Here is a 19174-nt window from a genome sequence, read left to right as displayed (position 1 = left end):
TGGATTTAGGCCCCATCCAGGTGATCCAGCAGGATCCATCTCATCTCAAGGTTCTTAATGATATCTGCAAAGATCCCTTTTCCAAATAAAGTTGGGTTTGCAATTCTAGAGATTAAGATGTGAACATACGATTTTAGCAAGGAAGCCACCATTGCCGCACTACAGCAGCTTTCTGTCATCAACAGCAAGAACAGCACCTAACACACAGTAGAGATAATAAATGTTGCATCAAAGGATAAATCTGATTTGTTCACTTCAAAGACAATACCCGACAATGCCTGCCCTGAGCTAGGTCTTGTGCCAGCTCCTAAGGACACTAAATGGTTACACAGAGCCCTGAACTTGAGGAGCTCAAGGTCTAGAGGGAAAGATAGAATCAGACATAGCAGTGTGAGTCTTAGCTTTGCCTCCTACCAACTGGGCAGCTGTGAACATCAGCCTCCCTTCACTCTCTGTAGAAGAAAATAATTCAAATGGCTGGGGAGGGAAAGGAGGTTCTGCTTCCTTACTATGGAGGGTGCCCACAGATCCAACTCTCTGCCCTCACTCAGCCTCCATAAATGAGAAGATTATCGGATTGGTCAATTAGGTAGGACTAACATGGTCATGCTTCCTTCAGCTCCTCACTCTTTCATCGGGGAGCTGACTTCTCTGCGAGGTCATGCATTTTGCTCTCTCCTTAACAATTTAGAGATCTGTGCTCTCCCGCTGAGGCATGTGTGTGCCTGGGGAAGGTTCAGAATTAGAAACATGGCTTGCCTGCAGATACAAGCCACCTTCTCCAGTATCAGCTCTAGTATCAAGAATAAGCATGATATTTTGTCTCTTATTTGCCTTGCACATTTATCTTATTTCTCAACTGGTCCAGAATAAGGGAGGAAAAATGAGTTTTATTTATTTATTGAACTTGCTTAAACTCTTACAACAACTATGGTGGGGGGGCTGTTGGAAATTTTATAAAGGACAGTGCATATGAAAGTCCTTAGCATGTGCTTGGGACATAATAGGTGGTCAGTCAAGAGCAGCTACGCCATTCTCCTTCCCTTCTAAGCCCCTGAATCAGGGATGCACTAAGCCTGGCACGGAGGTCCTCTGCCTTCGGGGTTCCCTGAGCCGCTGGTCCAGGAGCCAGGGCCCCGCTTCAGATGCCGCCCGCTCCGAGCGAGCGGTCGCCAGCCTGGGTGGTAATCAGAGATTCCAGCCGAGCCTTTGATGCCACAGCCGGTGCGGTGAGCCGGGCACTGTTTGAAGTGCCTGCCTGTGTAATAAGGATTTCTAATTCGCTCAAACCAAAGCAACATTTACAGTAAAGATCATTTTCGGAATGAAAAATAAATTGTGACTGGAGGGTCTGGGTTTGTTTCAAAAAGGGAGATCACCCACAAGCATCGCGTGCTCTGAGAACGCGCTGGCCCCTGTGCTTTGAGATGGAGAGCACGCCACTCAGAATTTCAAAGTGCGGCTAATTAAGAGCAGTTTATTAAAATGTCAATCTTTAAAACCAAAACAACTCTCTTCCCTAGCTTGCTGAGTGGACGTCCCAGCTACTCTTCCCACTCCAGATAATCCAGTGGGCAGCTTCCCCAAGGCCTCTGGAAAGTACCTGTCTATATATATCTCTCCTAAAGAGTCGGGGGCAACTGCCCTCAAGGATGGCCCCCAACACCTGTCATTCTGCTACAAGCCCAGCCCCATGGAACCTACCTTTCAAGACACAAGATGGCATCTGAGTGTGTGGATTCAGGAGCCGGGCTGCCCAGGCTGGAAGCCTCACCTTATCTTGCCTCCTATGGGAATTTTCTGTGCCTCGGTTTCTTCTTCGGTCAAATAAGAATGACCATAATAGTACCTGCTTCGTAGGTGGCTGAGAGGATTGAAAAAGATGATATGTATAAAGCATTTAGACTGATGTCTGGTACACAGTAAGTGCTAAATAAGCACTAGCACTCTTAGTTCCCAAGCTACAGAGTAGATCCCAGGCAAGGTGGGAGGCAGCCCCTCACCCCTCCATCAGGTTGTTCCTTCCTTTATAACCTGTATTAGTTATCTATTGCTGTGTGACAAATTACCCCAAAACTCAGTAGCTTAGAACAACAACATTAATCATTTCAGCTCCTATAGGTCAGGAATCTGGGTACAGTTAAACTGGGTCCTCAGCCTCAGGGCCTTTCTAAGGCTGCGCCATGAAATCTCACTTTTTTTTTCTTTACAGATCCCTCTTTCAAGGCAGGAAATGCACCTTATTTAGTTTTATGGCCTCAGCAATCAAGATTTAGCACACAGTAGGTACAGAGTAAATGTCAAATAAACAAGTCAAGGCACGAATGAAGGCATGCACATCCCCACCGATGTTTGCGAACAGGACACAGTTAGCTGCCCCGCAGGAATTCATGATCTGAGAGCTGCCAAAAGAGAGCAGGGCTGTGTGGTGGCAGCTTCTGGCATGGCTCCCAGTGACCCTGCCTCCTGGTGTTCATACCCATGTAATCCCTCCCTCGGGTGTGGCAGGACTCAGGCGCATGCTTCTCATGACAGAGCACAGCAAACTGTGATGGGATGTCACTCCCATGATTAAGTTATAAAGACTGTGGCTTCCATCTCTCTGGCACTCCCTGGCGTTCTCAGCTTGCCTGCTTTGATGATGCCAGCTGCCATAGCGGAGAGGCCCCCACGGCAAAGAACTGGGGCAGCCTCCCGCCAACAGCCAGTAAAGAACTGAATCCTGCCGGCAGCCAAGGCACTGAGCTTGAGCTCGGAGTGGATTCTTCCCCAGTCCAGCTTTCAGATGACTGGAGCCCAGCCAGTACCTTGATGCAGCCCGTGAGAGACCCTGAGGCTGAGGACCCAGTTTAGCCGTACTCAGATTCCTGACCTATGGGAACTGAGATGATTAATGTTGTCGTTCCAAGCCACTAAGTTTTGGGGTAATTTGTTACACAGCAATAGATAACTAATACAGGCTATAAAGGAAGGAACAACCTGATGGAGGGGGGAGAGGCTGCCCACCTTGCCTGTGACCTACCCTGCTGCTTATTCTCTCCAAGGGACCCCAGGAAAAAGCATGCTGAAGTTGGGAGGCCTGGGTTTGAGGCCCAGCTCTGCTGTTCTTGAGTGTATAATCTTGGGAAGCTTTCCTAATATCGCCTCTGCCTCTTTGTCTTGAAAAGAAAATCACAGCATCTACCTCGTGGATGTGTTGGAAAGATTGAGACCATGGATGAAAATGCCAGGCAGAGGTTTCCAGACCTTTCAGGGAAGAAGCAGCTGGGAGAGCCCCTCACTCTGAAGGCCATGTAAGGACCCCAGTGGTCCCTTCAAAGTTTCAACACGTCATTTTGAAGCATCTAATGTATGCCAGGCTCTGAGCTAAGCACCGGGGGTACGGAAGTAAACAAAACAGCGCAGTCCCTGCCCTCATGGAGTTTACTTTCTAATGGAGATACAGACACTGACCGGGTACTGCCAAGGGTAAGATGCGACCACGGAAGCCCAAGGCCCAAAGGGGAGGGGCATAGAAATGCAGGGTGTGGGGTGGGCATGGGCCAGCATAGAGAAGTCAAGGAGGAAATAGCCAGAAATGAGGCCAGCAAGGTGGACAGGGAAGATGATGCCTTTCAGCCCAAGAGAAGGTTGGCCCTTTCCAGCCCATGAGGGAAGGTATCCTGGTACCAACAGCAGCCACTGGAGGGTCAGGAGCAGTGGGGGTGATATGACAATGTTTGAGTTCTGGAAACATACCGCATGGAAAATAAATGGGACAAGGGGAGACAGAAGCCTGGCAGCCAGGAAGAGCCACTGCAGGACAGGTGTGAAGGACAGAGAGACGGTGGCCAAGGGGATGAAGGCGAGGGCTGGCTTCCAGAGCCCAGGACTCCAGCTCAGCGCTGCCTCACCTGGCCAGGAAAGACACCCAACCGGGGGTCTGCACTGGTCTCTGAGTAAGTCCCTCCCTCTAAGACTCTCCCTGCAGAGGGTTCCTTCCACAGATGGGCATGGGAATTACCAAGAGTCTCCCTAGATCTTCAGAGGACTGCCACCCTCCCCCATTACAGACCTTCCATCAAAGGTCTCTGTATAAAGGATGGCAATATAGGCTCTGGACACACATTGCCAGGGTTCAAATGCCAACTCTACCACTTCATAGCTGTGAGGCCTTGGGGAAGTTACTTAAGCTCTCTGTGCTTCAGTTCCCTCAGCAGTCAAATGGTCATAGTAATGAAGACTTCCTAGTGTCGTCACATAGATTAAGTACAGTCCGTGCTGGAGCCCTGGCCCAGTGACAGCTCCCCAGCAGGAGTGATTACAGGATTAAATGTCCTTCAGGCTGCTCTGTGACCTCCTCTTCATCACATCAAGCTTCGGGTCCCCAGGGTGATTTGCAAAACAAATGACAAATGATGTCTCTCCATACTCAGTGCCTCCACCCAATTTGACCTGATGTAGCAGGTCCCCCAAGGAACCCAAGGATTTCTTGCCTTCCCTACGCTGCATTGGGCCCAATGCCCTGCAAACCAGGCGTGCTCTACAGCTGCTCCCACAGCACAGTGCTAGCAGGTAGCAAGGTGTGTGGGGCCCCGGCAGTTCCAGCACCTGCCCTCAGTGTCCACCTTTCCAGTGGGCCCCTCCTGGAGTGGGTTGAGGGAGGGCTGGGACTATCTCTGCTCTAGACTCTGATGGATCCTAACACCCACCCAATGCTCAACAGCTGTGCCTTATATAAATAAATGAATAAATACATGAATGAAGGAAAGAGTGTGTCTTCTCTTTCAATAGGTGGGTTTCTTAAGGGCATTCATTTATTCACTGGACAGATATTTACTGTGTGGGGATCTTCTCAGCTGCTCCTTCAGATCCCACTTACCCCACTCTGTGTCCTAGGGGGCTAATCTCACAGACTGCATGACTCAAGCACCCTCATCCTTTGGCTTCAGAAGACCAAAGGCCAAGAGCAGATGCCCACTTCTGCCCAGCCGGGCAGCAGTTCAGCAATGGCCCTGCCCGGCCCATCAGCCTTCCAGTAACCAACGTTCTCTCACATGAGGCGAGTGAGCATCCCACTGTTATTAGCTTTGGGGTGTTTCACATCTCTCGACCATGTACATGGTTTATAAATAGTCTCTTCATTAAACTCTCTTTATATCCTGCCCCCGCTTCACCCTCTTGCATTGGGCGCAGTCACTTGTTCCCTGCCAGGTCCCTGGGTCATGCAGCCTGCTCTGTCTCAGGATTCTTTGAGTCACTGAAGCGAGGGGAGAAGTTCCTGCTCTCAGGGAAATTGAATTTTAGTGAGAAGAGACTGACAAGAAGTGTGATCAATAAGTAAAATATATCTCAGAGAGGAGCAAGTGCTAAGAGAAAGGGGATGGTAATTGCGGGGGAAGGGAGGGTTGCTATTCTGTGGCAAAGGAGGCTCCCTGAGAGGGTGACTTTAAAAAATGACCTGAAATAAGGGAAGGGGCCTGGATTCTGAAGGAAGAGAAGGTGAGGGAAGAGAAGTGCAAAGGCCCTGAGGCGGGGCATGTCCTCCTCGACCAAAGAATGAAGAGGAGGCCCAGATGGCTTTAGTGAATGTTGTTGTGATTGAAAGGAAGAGGGGAAAGAGGGAAGGAAGGCCAGAGGAAGGCTGTGTCCACAGAGGAAGCATAGGCTGGGCAATGTTCTTATGACCATGCCAACCACAGGAGCCTCTCTTAAGCACCCAACCCATCAAGTGTCTGGCTCCACATCTTACCTTACATAGCATAGGCTCTGGGTCATCCCCAGGTGAGGGGCCTACCTCTTACTGCTAGTGAACCCCGATCATGGCTGTCTCTTCTAGTGCTCCTCTCAGTGGAAGCTGCCTACCTTCTAGATTGCACGACATGCCATCAAGAGAGCTGGTTCCCTAGGTTCCCAGTGGTAGCAAAAAGCTGCGAGGAAGCCCAACATACCGAGGGGCCCTGGTCCTGGGACCTGAGGCCTGCCCTGCTCCCCAGGCCTGGAGCCCGAGGGTCTCCTCAGCTGACCACAGTCAAGAAGAGGCCCCCTGTAGAGGGGAGGGGGCAGGAGAGGAAGGGAACGCACACCGAGCCGGCAGAGGGCAGCCCTGCCCTGCGCCCTGCCCCTGTCCCTGGGGAGTCTCTCTCCTTTGGTGATTGTTTCCCAGGCTCCCTGGAGCCAGAGGAGGATGGAATGTTCTTATCACTTCCCAGAGGGAAGGCTTTCTTCTTCCTTCACAAAAATGTTAAGCTTCATAATCCGATATGGAACCTGGACAGGCTGCAGCTGGCGGCCTGGGTCCTACTTCTGGGAACTGTGGGGAGGGGAGAGAGTTGGGAGGGAGGAGGGGTAATGGGGAGTGACCGCTGCTGAGCAGAACCAGAGAGGGGAGACTAGAGGTGAGGGCGAGGGTCCAGACCCTCCCCTAATGAATGGAAACCTTGGGGATTCACCTAAAGACCCCAAGACTATGAGAGAGGCCCTTCCCCCAACCCCACCTCACCCCTGAACTATGAAGACAGGGTTCCCCGCCAGGGCAGAGTTGGCTGTGCAACCACCAGCAGCTGACCTGCTGACCTGCACGGACGCCTCTATGGAGAGCAGGCTCACTCTCTGCAGGCGGGTTGCTCTGTCCCTTGTGGGAAGCTGGGCCTGAAAAAGTCCCTCCTCACAGAGCTGCGCTCGCAGATCAGGGGCCTGCCCCGGGGGTGACAGGATAGGTGACTTCGGTGGGGCTGTTCTCCTCAGAAAGCCACTGGCTCAGGAGGCTAGGACCCTGTAAGCTCCTAGGAACAGGCCCACTTCCTGAAGTGGGTCAGGGTGGGAGGTTCCCTGAAACTCAGAAATGCAGTTGGAGCCAGCGAAGAGGGTACCAACAAGGTGACGTGCCGCCATTCATTCCTTCCTCAGATATTCAGGAAGCCAGCTAAGCTCTAATGCTAAGCAGTTACCGACTCCCTCACCTTCCGTCCTGGCCCAGGTTAGCCTCTGGAACTGTAAATGCCCCCCGGGATCATAGCTCTCGGTGACAACAGCCCCAGCCATTTCCATGGGGTCCCCAGGGAGGGGCAGTTCTTCCCCAGGTCAGCCTAGTGGGGGGACCTGGGTCCAGATTCCTCAGAGCCAGGGTACCCTTTTCCCTCTGCACCTCCTCAGGTCAGTCTGGGGGGTGACCATGGCTGGCAATTCTTGGTCTTGGCACCTACTGGGCGTCAGGGTCAATTGTGATAAAAATACAGGACTTGCTGCTCAGGCCCAGCTCTGCGCCTGACTGGTCGGCCTCTGCTAGTATCCCTCTTGTGACAGGGAGCTCACTGCTCCCACAGCAGCCCTGCTAGGGCTGGGCATTCAGGGAGACGGCCTTCCTGTGTCACCCAAAATTGGGCGCGAAACAGTGTGGCCTCTAAGATACACTGGCTTTTTACAATCGAGACTATATTAGAATATCTTTCCATGTACACACTGATTTCATCTTTACATATACAGATAAGTGCATTTATATGTGTAGATTAAAAAAAAAACTTTTAACAAGGGTTATTGAACTGGAGTTTCAAATAAGAAGACACCTCACTAATTTATAGGTTTATAGAGTGCTTGAATTTTTATAAAGTATGAATTACTTTTATAATAGACAAGGACATTTCTGTTCTAAAATTGTAAATAGACTAATATAGTTTTAAAAGTCCTTTGTGTGGTGATGCAGTGAGGTAAACTGAGGGAAAGATCATTGTGGGGGGGGGCAAGAGGGTGTGTTCTGACGTATTCAGTTCCATACCTGGTGTGCCCCACGCCATACCTCCAAACACAGGGTGACTCCTTAACAGCCAGAGCTCTCCTTCTCCTTCTGTAAGTCAGTCAGGGAAGGTAGGGTCCACCCTGGGCACAGGGCACTGCACAGAGTGAAGGTCCAAGTCAAGTTGACAGTGTTAATAGCCTTTCTCTACCTGTAACCAGACTGTTCTTCTTGGGAAAGATGAACATTCACCTGGGCCAGGTGTGCAGGCTGTCAGTGTCATCCGGGAAGGAAGCAAGGGGCAGTTCAGCTGGTTCTGGGGGCACACCTCTGCCTTGCTCACTGGACAGACCCCAAGGCCACCCCCAGCGGCAGGATCAAGTCAGGCAAAGGTGTCGCTTCCTTGCATCTATCTACTCAAAGCTGGGAGATGCCCAAGTACTCAAATACTTTTTTTCTAAATGAAAGAGGGCAGAAGGAGGGAGGGCTGGGGCTGAACCTCTTCCCCTGGGACAGAGGTGACTTCCAGGGTTAAGGAGGTAAGGACACTGCCTGTAGGTCTTGGCAAAGGACGTGTGCTTCAGGGAGGGGAAGCCAAGGCCTCTCTGTACCCCAGGCTCCTGCTCCCACCCTTGGGAGAGAAAAAGAAAAGAGAAAGACCTTTGTGCTGCTTTTCTGAGACAGGCTCTACACCCCTCTATGGTGGTCAGTCGTCACCTTTGAATACCCCCCCTTACTCCGCGGGAGGGGAATTCCCTTCTGGCTGGCGTCAGAGTCCTCCTCTTTGTATGGAAGCTTGACCTCTGCTTTCCCAATCTCCTGGCAGCCAAAGGTCAAGTCATGACCTTGCTCTGTTGACCCAGTTCTCCCACATCAAACTTTGAATCTTTGAACCAAAAGGAAACGAGGCAACAAAGCAGACGCTGCCTGGAACCCATTTCATTGAGGATGCAACAGCTACCACACCCTGGCTCTGGAAGAGCCAGGGGCTAAGGTTCTGGGACATCCTGTACCCCGGGCAGGCAGTGACACAGTGCTGACTGCAGTGTCAGTGCCCAGTGCTGATGGCCATGCGACTCTCCCTGAACCTGATCAGTTCTGCCAAGTAATTGCGGGTGTTGTTCCTGGCGGGGGCGGGGGGGGGGGGCGGGGCGGCTGCAGGACATCTCAGAGATTCTGCCAGTTTCCCAACAGCCCTTTAATGAATACCCATTTTATCCAAATTAGCCAAAGCGGTTTCTGTGTTTGTAAAGTAGAAACCAGGTCTGAATCAGAGGCCTGCATGTGTTTGGTGTGAGGAGGGACAGGAAGGCAGGATTCTCATGAGGGACAGTGACTGCTCCAAAGCACCCAGGGACATGTAGCCCTGTGGAGAATTAAGTACTGTCCATCAGTTACCAGCATCAGTAGAGAAGACCCCTCTCCCCACTCTACCTGCTGTACCTGCATAAGACACATTAAAACAAATTGCTGAGGCTGCATCTGCAGGATGGCCCAGAACCCCAGGGTGAGCTGAGGTTCCCTTGCCCACAGCAGGCTTTCATGAGGTGCTCTCAGTGCTCTCTGCACAGCCCCAGGGAGTGCATTCGGTCCACGGTCTATGAGAGCAGCTCCAGAATCCCAGGCAGCATGACTCTCATAGAACTCAGTGTGAACAGCACCCCCTGGGGTTGTGCAACACAAAACGTGTGATCCTGGCTGCCGTGGGCAGTAAGAGCTCTGAGTGAAGACCCACAGAGTTCTGGGAAGTACACATTAGCTGGGAGTTGAAAGGACTTTTCTATAATCAGAGCTTTCCTGCCCCCACCTGTACCCTCCACTAAGCTTCCGGCCGTCCAGCGCCCGGCATCTTGCCCCAGATGTCTCCCTGCCTCCCCTGGTCTGGATGCCTACTCCCTACTCGCCCCTTCCCTTAAAATGCCTTCTCCTTCACTGGAATGTTGGCACGTGAGCTTCTGTTTCAAGGCAAGTTTTGGAAAGGGTCCAATGGATGAATGGGATGTGGGTAAGTGTGTGCACGCATGTGCACGCATGTGCACATGTGTGCATACATGTGTGCGTGAGTGCGTGCATGTGCAAATAGGAGCCCACCCATCTCACCCATGCCAGTGAAGAACAAGCCCTATCTCTCTGGAAGCTGGGCGGGCCCTGAGATGCTATCAGCAGCTCCTCAATCTTGCTCCTGGGAGCCAACAAAAACAGAGCACAGAGCCGCCCCCAGGCTGGGCGGCTGGAGAGGGTCCACGCCTCCATCCCACCCTCTTGGGCAGCTACCCGTGGAACCAGGAGCCAGGTATCAGGCTTCAGCTGGCTGGACTCCCAGCAGCTCCTGCTGGCTCGCGCTGGGCCTACAGCCCAGCCTGCCCACAGGCGTTGGCCACAGCCCGGGCAGCGGAGCCTTGGAGCTCAGCTCCTTAGCACCCACCACCCCCCCTTCCCTCCGGCCCAGCTTGGCAGAGAAGCAGGGCACCTGGATAGGGTGCCCTGATTCACTAAGCTCACCAAGACCTCCAAGTTTGCCCCAGGACCCCTTCCATGAGGCAACAGGAAACCCAAGCACTCAGGCCAGAAACAGAACATTTAGAACAATTTGAGGGGAAAAAATTATTCAGACCAATTTCGAGACATCTGAGAGCTCAAGGGGAAAATCAGAGCCACCTCTTCAGGCACCATCGTGTGTTCACGCCAAACCCCAAACAGCTTGGACTGAAGTAGCACCAAGGCTGCGAGTCCCCACATCCCTCCAGCAGGGAACTGGCCTGACGCCCAGGGCTCTGGTCCTCTGGGCCACTGGGCACGCTCTCTCCTCCATGACTCCACTTTTCTGGACTCCCGTTGTGTGCGGTTGATGTGTGTGGTACCACCCACCAGCTGAGCCATCCCCCTGTTCTTTAGAACTCAGCTCAGGCATTGCTTCCTCCTCAAAGCTTCGTTGGCCCCCCAGGACACCTTGCTGTGTGCCCTGACCCATCCATCAACTGTGTCCCATGGTCCTTCAGACTAGCATTTCCTGAGTCCCTAGCAGGCACTAGGCTCTGAGCAGGGAGCTTCAGGTGGGTCATCCCATTTAAAGCGCACCACCACCCAATGAATGGGTGTCATCATTCAAAGCATAGATGGGGACACTGAGGCTCTGAGAGTTTGTCGCCCAAAGTCCCAGCTAGTAGGTACTGGAGCTGGCATTTGGAACCAGGCAGTGTGGAGCCAAAGGCTCTTCCCTGAACGGTGTCATATTACCTCTGCAGTTGCTGCGCAGAGGAGGGAGGAACCAACTCAGCTGGGGACTGGGAAGGGCTGGGAAGGGCAGAATGAACACTTCCACAGGGGCTGGGCATGAAAGGATGCAGAGGCGTTCCCCAGGGAGATACAGGTAGATACGGTAGAGAGGAGCATTCTCAGTGGAAAGCACATCAACCGCAAAGACCTCCAAAGGTGCAATAGCAAAGGCCATGGCTCTGGGTCCCTAGGTGGGGTGTGAGGAGAACATGACGGACAAGGCTGGAGAGTCCAGCCAGACTGAGGCAGCACCGCTAACCCACAATGTCCTCCTCCCTTTCCCCCGACCCAGACACCATGGGCCCAGGGACTAGGCCTATGTTCTCCAGGTGAGGAAGAGCCACAGCTGGGATGTAGGAGGATAGGTGCTCAGATTTGACTGAAGGATCATCCCTCAGATCAGGGCCAGTCGCAGCCGACACGGCCCTGTGGGTAAAGCTGAGAGTCTGAATGGGCATAAAGGACACCTCTGGAGGCATTTAGGAGGCACAATTTTTTAGAAAAATATATTATTGTCCAAATTCTATGGCATTTGATTGTATTCAAGTGAAAGATAATTTTGTATTTAGGTTTTTTTTTCCTTTAAAAAGGTCATATATACTTATAACAACAACAACAAAAAGAACACCCAGAAGCATATGCAGTAAAAAGGGGAAGTCATCCTGATCTCTGTCCCCATCAACTTCTCCTCCCAGGGGTCATCACTGCAATAAATTTGGTCTTTCCTGAACTTTTGTATTTACACTAACATATATATGGCCATGCATATGCATAGGGGTTTTTTTTCTTTTTCCTTACGAGTTACACATATTCTCTGCATCTTGCTTTTTTTTTCCTCTCCATAATATATGGTGAATACAATTGTTCACCCATTCAATAAATATTCATTAGGATGCTCCTGTGCACCAGTAGAGAAAAGAGTGAGGCAGAAGAGGAAGGCAGAGTGAGAAGGACTGGGGCCGTCCTTGCTGGCTCTGAAGGTGAAGGAAGGGGCCACGGGCTGAGGAGTGCAGGCAGCGTCTAAGTAGCTGGAAAGGGCAAGGGAACTAGTTCAGCCCTTGAGCACCCAGAGGGAATGCAACCCTGCCGAGGGCTTGATTTTAGCCCAGCCTGCATCAGACATCTGAACTACAGAACTGTGAGATAAGTTTGTATTGTTTTAAGCCACCAAGTTTACAGCAGCAAATAGGAAACTAATACCAGAGGCTAACTCAGGAGGCCAAGTGAGAGAAGCTGAGGCTTAGGCCAGAGTGGAGAGAAAGATGTAGACAGACCAAGTGTGGTATCAACAAATACAGCAGAGAGGCTCCTGGAGGAAGACTCAGGGGTCAGCTGGATGTGGCCCTTGAGGGGAAGGAAGGAGCCGACAGGGACTTTTGCTTTGGGATGGGCGATGGGTAGGGTGGTCACTTCCTTTGCAAGCCTTGTGAGGGCAGAACTTTGTCTCACTCACTGTTGTGTCCCAGCACCCAACGCAACGCCTGGAACATGGTAGGTGCTCAGTAAATACGTGTCGAATAAATTCGTTAAATAAAAGGGAGAATCCAGGGAGCTCAAGTTTGGGGAAAGAAAATGAGTTCAAAGGTCAAAACACCATCTCCCACGTGGTTCTGCGGCCCACCGCAGCCTTCAGAAAGCTCCGTCAGGAGCACAGCCCTGGGGGCAGAAAGAGGAGGCAGCCCCTGCCAAGAGGCCCCCGCTGGCCTTGGCCTGGGAGGCTGAGCTCAGAGAGTGTGCTCAGCCAGGGGTCCCCAAGGCAGGCATGGCAGGCGGGCGGTGGCTCCACTGTGACATTACCTACTAATAGGAGGTCCTTATCACCCAGGATGGAGCCAGGCACTCTACTTAATTCAGGGGAAAGCTACTCTCCAGGAAACAGGTGCCAATTTGCAGCAATCACAATAAGAAGCATCCCCTCTCTGGCTGATGCAAGCCAACAAGGTAATAGGGCATTGTACAGTGGGGAGATCAAAAGGATTTTCTTTCCAACCCCAAGGTGGGCACTTAATCCATCTTTTTCTCTCTCCCTCTCCCTCCATTACAGCCTGGGGATGTACTATTTACAGAGCCGACATTAGCTGCCTTTTCAGATAGCACACTTCCTCAAAACCACTTTGGAAGGAAAGTGAATTAGAAATGAATTTGAGACCCAAGCGGCAGCTTTCACTGCCTCCTCCCAGCCCCCAGAGCCGCAGCACCTCCCTGCCTGACGGTGGGAGCCCGGGCCCACAAGCTCCGGCAGCTCCCAGGACCCACACCGCTGTCCTCCCAAGACCGTGGACACACGGGCTCCAGCCCCTGGGACGGGTGTGGAGGTGGTGCAGCTGAGGCAGGCCGGGAGTGAGGTCTGGACGGAGATGGGCAGGAAGTGCCAAACTGGGCAAAGGCTGGGAAGCCAGGCTGACAGGCTGAGGTGAAAAAGCAAATCTGGGAGGTGGATCCTGGGAGAGGAGGCCATTTTGGACATAGGCTGCCCTCTGCGAGGCCTCTGGGCAGGACCAGAAGTCAACTTCCCTTATGGGCCTTCCCACTGTGTTGCCAGAACTCCAGGCTCACTTCCAGCGCCTTTTCTATGGATCACCTCCTCCTTCCATCCAGACGTGCAGGAGGGGGTGTGATAGGCAATGACTCCTCCCCGAAGTGCAGGTGTCTTCCAGGGATGTGACTCCAGGAAGAGCAAGGGAAGGTTTTTTTGTCCCCAGAGTGGGAGAAAAATCTCAACATAAGAGAATGAGCATCAGAAATCCCTCATTCAGGCTCCTTCTTTTATAGGTAAGAAAATCTGAGAAATAAGTGACTGACTGGGAGTCCCTAAGACTGGGACTACGACCTGACATTTCTAACCCACGACCAAATGCTTTCGCCTTCATTTGATGCTATTGGCATCTGGGCTGTACAACTGGAAAGAAACCTGCACTTCATCTAGGCTGAGGTTCCTGACCTGGAATTGGGGGCACAGAGATGAGAGGAGGATCCCACCCCAGCTCCAGTTCCATTTAAATCGTCTTATTTACTGGGATTTCTCCCAGGAGTTTGAAATCAAATGACTTATTAAATGAGGGGAGAAGCTGAGGGCCCATCCACGTCAGGCCAGCGGGCCTCATCTCCGACGGTCACGGGCTGACTCTCAAATGGCTTCGGGGGTCCCCACCTTTTACCCTCACACACCATATAGCTCCCCCTTGGAGCGTGGGCTGGACCTTGTGACTCACTTCTAACAAACAGAATCTGGTAAAGTGATGGACAGCACATTAAGATTAGGCTACCAACAAATTCTACTCTGCCTTGCTCTCCCTCTCTCATCCGCGCTCTCTCTCTCTCTCGCCCTCCCTCTGAGGGAAGCCAGCTGCCATGCTGTGAGCTTTCCTGTGTAGAGACCATCTCTGCAAGAAACCAAGTCTCTGCCCAGCAGCCAGGGAAGACCCAGGGTCTGTCAACAACCACGTGCGTGAGCTCGGAGGCAGATCCTCCCCGAGTCGAGCCTGAGATGCCTGCAACCCTGGCTGCCACCCGCATCGCGCCCTTGTGAGAGACCTTGAGACCCTCTGAGGAGCCAGCTAAGCTGCGTCTTGTTTCCTGACCCACTGGAACTGCGTGATAATAAATGTTTGTTATTTTAAGCCACTTAGTTTTGTAATAATTTGTTACAGTGCAGTAGATTGCTAATACAGTGTCCTTTCTGGAGGGCTGTTTTTCATGAGAAGGGCAAAGCAAGGGTGAGCAGAGACAGCCGTGAGATTGTCACACTCTGAGGCTGGACTCAAGTCAGAGGACCTAGGCCCCCCGTGTGGCCCTGCCATTGACCCACCCTCTGGCCTTGGTCAAGACCCTGAGCATTTATGGGTCTTGGCTCCCCCAGCTGTACCACTGGGCAGGACTCTGGTGGCTCCAGTTGCAGGTGACACAAGAACTAGGAAAGGGAAGTTTGCAGGCCTGGGATGATGGCTGACATCCAAAGGGGGTGGAGGGAAGACGCCTGACTGTCCTCGCTATCCATTCTGCTCTTCTCTCTGGACCTGAACCCCATGACATGAGTCAGCGGCATTGGTCTTCGGTGACAGCCTCTGACCTCAGAGGGCAGAAAGGAGACTCAAGACACTAGGGATCCCTTAGAAGGAAGAGAGATGCTCTCACTGCTCTCTCTGCCCCACACCCTCTCTTCTGTCCCAAGGAGCCCTTCACTGATCTGCTACAGTCCCTTCCCTCTCAAGAACCCAGCTGGGACTGCCAGCTCAGCCACCCTCAGGGAGGGTACCCATCAGGGGCTGGGGTGCAGGAGGCAGACACCCACCCTTTTGTTTTTGCAGAGCCCCCAGCAGCTGCACAGGCCCCCTGCAGGGTAACAGGAATGCAGACCTCTGCTCTGTAGCCCAGGTGGGGGATGGCTGCTCTACTCTCCACACCAGGCCTGGGATGGTCCCCAAGTCCCACTTCTCTCCTTTGAGCAGCGGGCAAGCCTGGGAAAAGCCAGGCAGCTCCAACACTGCTGGGGGATAAAAACAAGCCCAAATAAGGGTCCATTTCTACAGCATTCCTTCAGGCTGCAAGGAAATGCCAGACCCAGGCAGTCCTCCACACGGCCCACCCCTCCCACCAGCAAGGGCCAGGCCGGGCCTGCGGTCTCCGGGCCAGGAAGAGCTGCCCCTCTGCAGCGGGGCCGGCAGGACCGCTCTGAGTCAGCGCCGTCCTCTCTGAGTCTGTTGTTCCTCCCAGGCCTGGAGCAGGGGCCTCTGGGGGCCTCCCCCGAAGGGCTAGGACTCGTCAGCATCCCCCAGGATTCCTGGAGCCCTGTCAATAGATCCTCTTACCATCCTAGAGGGCTCTGCCTGATTCAGCTACCCCACTCTCTCTCTCAAAAGCCATTCAATCCTCTCAATCAGGGGTTCTCCACCTCAGCACTACTGACATCTTGGGCTCGATGCTTCTTTGTTGTGGGGAGCCGGCTGTCTTGTCTGTCACAGGATGTTAGGAAGTGGCCCTGGCTTCCACCCACCAGTAGACTGTGTCAGTAGCACAATCCCTCACCCCCTTGAGTTAGAACAAGCAAAACTGTATCCGGACATGCCAAATATCACCCCAAATTGAGAATCACTGTCCTAAATGAATTTAAGGGACTTTTGCTAATCTCCGATCAAGTGTCCTGGCCCCAGGGTTTTGGCAAGAAGGAAGGCAGGTGGCAGAGAGGAAGAAAATCTCATTGGACCCATGACATCACAAACCTCTGACATTCTCTCTCTCTCTCTCTCTCTCTCTCTCTCTCACACACACGTACACACACACCAGGGTGGATAATCCATCCCCCCCATGCCTTGAGAGGCCAGTATTAGTCTCTCTGCTTTGTTATAAATCTCAGGGGAGCTAAATAGCTCACTCACGCAAGGCCACGCAGCTCAGCAGAGGCAGAGCCGGCCTGTTTCTCCCTCGCTAGTCACACACCCCAGGGCTGCCACGTCCACCCACTCCCACTTTGGGGTGCCCGGGGTCCACATTCCCCAGCTCAGATTGAGTTTCCTGAGCCTTCTTGACTGACTTCTACCTTCTAGCTGCTGAATTGTCCTGATCATGGGTGATCGATTTGCATATGGTATCGATCTCAAGGGCTGTGTAATATGTTTGACTGGTGGCACTTTGCATAATTTTCTGATTAAGTTACTTATTTAACCTATTGACCTTTTCTCTTAATTAGAGTATCTGGGTACTGCAAATGTTGAGTAGTAATCAAGTTGTGCATTTCCCTGAGTGGAATTCGCAGCCTCTCACTTTCCTGCTTCTTCATGACTCTTGTTTCCTCTGCACTATCTCATGTTTCCCCAAGGGGAATGAGGGGGGCACATGTGGGGCCCAGCCCTCTCTGGCCTCTGCTCCACAGAAGGTTCCCAGAGTTTAGGAATGAGAAAAAACAGGGGACAGTATAGGCTGGAATAAGTATTCCCAGCTGAGTGGGCAGACAGGGTTGTGGGTCAGAGGTTTAGACACTGTATCACTTAGCTGTTGTATGTAGCAAACTACTCAAAAATGTAGTCGCCTGAAACAATGCCCATTTATTATTTCTTAGGAGTGTATGGGTTGGCTAGACAGTCAGGAGAATCTGGACCAGGATCCAATGATTTGGGCTGATTTCGCTCATCCACCTGTAGCCAGTCAGTTCTCGGCTCAGGGCTGGCTGGTCTTAGTGGGCCTTAGCTGGGATGACTGTGCTCTTCTATGCCTGGCTTTCATGGCTCTCTAGCAGCTTACCTGGGCATGTTCTCACGGGGGACAAAGGAGCAAAACTGGCAGGACAGTAAGCCCCAATGCACAAGTGCTTGTGAGCCTTCTGCTTGCACACTGTACCTCTCACCATGCCATTGGCCAAAGCAAAGCACCTGGCCTAGCCCAGAATCAAGAGCATGGCAAAGAGCCCATCCACAATGGCAGGAGCTAAAAATGGGCCAGGAAAGGCTTCCCTGTCCGCCTCAGAAGAAGAAATGCTCAATTAAATCTGAGGGTCTTGACACAAGTGCAAAACAAGGGTGAGCCTCCTTCTCCTGCACCTCCTGCCCTGAGCTCTCATCCCAATCTCCAAGGCCAAATGTGGTGAGTTCAGGGCTCAGGGAAATGAGGGCTGAGTGTGCTGTTGGCTACTTCCTTTTGTCTTGGCATTTACTTCTTGGAGGGTCTGGATTAAGATACCTTTCCCTAGAGCTCCTAAAAATCCCTCTGCTCTTCCAGAAAAACAGCAGGGGGAGACTAAGAGAGCTGTCTCCAGCTGTCTGTACCCCTGACCACCACCCTCTCTACCAATGTGGCAACAAATTATCCACTGTTTCATCACTGGCCCAGGGAGCTCCTACAAGTCTCCTGCCTCCAACAGCTCTGTCAGGAAGGGACATAGGTCCCTCCTACTGTCAATCACAAAACCTCTTTGAAAGAGCAAGAATTAACTTCAAGGAGAACCAAAACCATTTTTCAGAGAAACCCACTGGCATCTAAACATCTCCTCTACTCTCTATGGTAGAGACGGCTAGTTGCCAAAATTCATTCTTTATTTCTCGCACAGTAAGAGATTTTATTTTTGTTTTATGGCTCTATTGAGATATTATTGACATACAACAAACTGTGAATATCTGACACATGTATATATCTGACCCGTGAAACCATCAGCATAGTCAAGAAAATGATCATACCCATCACTCTATAAGTTGTTTTATGCTCTTTTGTAGCCCCTTCCTTGCTTCTTCCTTTCAATGTCCCTCATCTCCAGGGCAGCCAATTATCTTTCTATTTCTATAAATTAGATTATCTTCTCTAAAGTTTTTACATCAGTGGAACTATAGGTATGTATTCTTTTGTCTGGCTTCTTTTGCTCAGCATAATTACTTTGTGATTCATCCATGTTTTTGTATGTACCAATAGTTCATTCCTTTTTATTGTTGAGTAGTATTCCATTGTATGGATGTACAACTATCTTTTTATCAATTCACTTCTTGATAGATAACTTGAATTCATTCCAGTTTGGGACAATTACAAATAAAGTTGCTATATTCACATGTAAGTCTTTGTGTAGGCATACGCTTTCATTCTCTTGGGTAAATATGTAAAAGTATATGGTCTAGATCATATGGTATACATTCATTTAACCTTCTAAGAAGCTTTCAAGCTATTTTTCTAAGTAGTTGTACATTTTACATTCCCACAAGTGGCATATGAGAGTTTCAGTTGTTCTAAATCCTTGTCAACACATGGTATGATCAGCCTTTTTTTAGTTTAGCCATTCTACTGGGAGTTTACTACCATCTCATTATGGTTTTAACTTTCATTTTTCTACTGACTAATTAGCATACTTTTATATGCATATTTGCCATCCATACATCGTCTTTTAAATAAGCAAAGAACAGCCCAACTACAGTATAACACTTCCAGCCCCCCTTTCAGCTAGATGTGGTCATGTGATTAATAAAGTGGGAGATAAACTGATTTTTTTTAACTTCACTCATGCTTGCTTAAGATAATCTATATTTTGTATCAGTCTGCTTTTGCTGCAATAATTCTGCGCAAAACCACCCCAAAACTTAATAGCAAACAAATATGAGTATTTATTTCTTGCTCACAGGTCTACAGGTCTCTGAGAAGCTGCTTGGTTCCCAGATGAGGGAAGAATTCAGATTTTCTTCACATATTTCATTTGGGCACCCAAGCTCCAAAGAC

The 19174-nt window shown here is 51.1% G+C and overlaps 1 long non-coding RNA gene across 1 annotated transcript in view; it reads right to left on the bottom strand.

Moving 5' to 3' along the window:
- Positions 1–1802: 1802 nt before the first annotated feature.
- The window catches only part of LOC129080537 (uncharacterized), a 32142-nt gene continuing 14770 nt past the window's right edge, over positions 1803–19174 (bottom strand). The window contains exon 3 of the long non-coding RNA XR_008530187.1: positions 1803–1864. This is a non-coding gene — a long non-coding RNA (uncharacterized LOC129080537). The remainder of the gene's footprint in view (positions 1865–19174) is intronic.

This window comes from Pteronotus mesoamericanus, unplaced genomic scaffold, assembly GCF_021234165.1.
Source record: "Pteronotus mesoamericanus isolate MK-2021 breed Mesoamerican mustached bat unplaced genomic scaffold, CSHL_Meso_final contig_90, whole genome shotgun sequence".
Lineage (NCBI taxonomy): Eukaryota > Metazoa > Chordata > Mammalia > Chiroptera > Mormoopidae > Pteronotus > Pteronotus mesoamericanus.
This window is presented reverse-complemented; position numbering and strand designations above follow the sequence as displayed.